The sequence below is a fragment of the Palaemon carinicauda genome, chromosome 9, assembly GCF_036898095.1.
Source record: "Palaemon carinicauda isolate YSFRI2023 chromosome 9, ASM3689809v2, whole genome shotgun sequence".
Taxonomy (NCBI): Eukaryota; Metazoa; Arthropoda; class Malacostraca; order Decapoda; family Palaemonidae; genus Palaemon; species Palaemon carinicauda.
This window is the reverse complement of record NC_090733.1, coordinates 4,613,966-4,616,465: the sequence shown is the minus strand read 5'-3', so window position 1 is coordinate 4,616,465 and position 2,500 is coordinate 4,613,966. Positions and strand designations below refer to the sequence as shown.

The following is a 2,500-nucleotide window of genomic DNA, read 5'->3' as shown; positions in this document are numbered from 1 at the left end:
ACACACGTATTGTTCTGTCTAATGTTATTTAAATGTACTTTTATTCTTTTAATCGCAAAGATCAACAATTTTTCACAAAGGAACAATAGTATTATTTCTGAGGAAATCAGATATTATATACTGGATTTTATTCTGTGTTATAAGGTACATAAGATGTTATGTGACGACAGGTGTGAAAGTGTCCAGTTGTTTACTCAAATTGATATTGATTTAGAAATGTTTTTTTGTTTTTTTTTTTCAGTTTGTTGAGAGGTGTTCAGGGAAATAGAGGATTGAATAAAACAAGAAAGCCAAGTCTAAAAGGGAATATGGAAATGTATCTTCGGCATCTTAAATGAAAATTTTAAATTTGAATATGCTTAAAATTTACCTTTGTAAAACCAATTGTTTAGAATTATTAATCTCTGCAACAGTTCTTTATTGGATTTTGGAATAAAAATAAAAATAACCATTATTTTCTTAACCCTTTCCTCCTTCATCTATGTAAAATTTCTTTTGATATGCATCAACACAAAATAGAAATTAAATAAAAAGTCGAAATATTATTGGACATTGACTCTACGACCATAAAATGGTTTCGAGTATATTTTAGAGAATGGAAGCTTGATGTAAGATAGAGAATGCGTTTTTATATTCAACATCAAAATTTCAATTTCTTTAACGAAAAGAGGGAATTATTTACGCCTTGGGTGATTAAGTGCCATACGATATAAGCAATCATCAGTCAAGGGATACACCATGCAACTACTACACCCAATATGTGTGACCTAATAGGAAAAAGTAAATGGGACAAACCCATCCAAATGTATCAGAAATCTTACTCTGTAATACGCTGGAAAGTTATATGTATATATACAGTATATACAGTATACACACACACACACACACACACACACACACACATATATATATATATATATATATATATATATATTATATATATATATATATATATATATATATATATATATATATATATAAATGTATATATGAATATATATATATATATATATATATATATATATATATATATATATATATATATATATATATATATATATATATATATATATATATATATATATATATATATATATATATATATACATATATATATATATATATATGAATATATATGTATGTATATATATATATATATATATATATATATATATATATATATATATATATATATATATATATATATATATATATATCCTGAATGGAAAAATGATATAGTAAAGGTAAAAATATGTGATAGTATTATTAACCAAGACTTTGGTGCAATTATAGCCAAATGGAACAGCTTGTATTGGTAAAGGCATGGTCTCTACTGAGTGCCCCTTTTGTTGATTTTGTGGTTAACCAGAGTCTGATGGCTCAGTATGAATTATGTGGTTGCCTGATTTGTAATGTCCTTATCTGGTGATTGCTAGACTGGGGTCTGAGTCTCGCTCAAGCGGAAGGTTACTGGAAAGCCATAATGACCTTTTGGATCCGTAAAGGTTGTTGAGAGAGTTAAAAGAGCATGGCTATGTGGGAGCCATCAATGACGAGTACCTCACCAGCAAGTATGTTTAGAAGGCGTTGTATACTATTGGGTTGTCTCTTTGCTCGCAAACCCAATCAGAGATTTCCACAAGTGTCCTCACTTATCGGGGCGAGAACATTTTCTGCATTGGTGTTTGTGTGACTCACATCCTTGAAGAAGAATTGGATTTCTGCATGCTGAAACCAAGAGAATGCTCCTCCACTGGCGGAGAGCGGTAGTTTCATGGGAGTGGCATTGATAGGAGAGTCACGGTCGGAGGGTGGCACCATCAAACCTTAAGATACAGCAGTGACGGGGAATGTGGAAAGGAGCAGATCACACCGCTAACCACCAATGTGATATTGAACTGTTAAGTTATAAATTGCAAATTTCTATAAAGCAGGTTAAGGACAAATAGGTCACAAAAATTCCAATAAAATATTCCTGCAAAGAAAGCCTTAAACAGATTCTTTCAACAATGACGTGTATAGCGAGATATACAATAAAAAGAAAATACCGTTACATTATACTAGCCTGTGTGAAACACGTGAATTGCAGAAGTTTTTTAGCTTTGGATATTGAATCATAATTCCAAGGTTATTTGTCCACAATAACAAAGGTCATCCAACATTCTTTCATAACTCATTGGAAACCATTCGACATTCATTCTTCTTTCTTCAGTATCACAAGACCAAATTTAGAAAATTTCCTTCAAACTTTTAAATAACATTCAAAATAATCTATAGGTAGACTTTGGTATTTTTCAATAATGTTATAACATTAGAAAAGGATGATATATCTATTTTCAAGAATTTTAACAGTTTCATATGCGTAATTGACAGTATTTTTGCCATTAAATTAGTGCATAAAGGTTAAATTGATGTCGATATTTTGCTTAACAAGATCTGTACATATTTATGGTTCGAATTCTTTACTTGAGAATGTTCATTTATTTATGATTTCATAATA

At 29.7% G+C, this 2,500-nt stretch overlaps 1 long non-coding RNA gene across 1 annotated transcript in view; it reads left to right on the top strand.

Moving 5' to 3' along the window:
• LOC137646756 (uncharacterized) overlaps positions 1-410 on the top strand; it is a 2,943-nt gene extending 2,533 nt beyond the window's left edge. The window contains exon 3 of the long non-coding RNA XR_011045448.1: positions 242-410. This is a non-coding gene — a long non-coding RNA (uncharacterized lncRNA). The remainder of the gene's footprint in view (positions 1-241) is intronic.
• Positions 411-2,500: the final 2,090 nt, after the last annotated feature.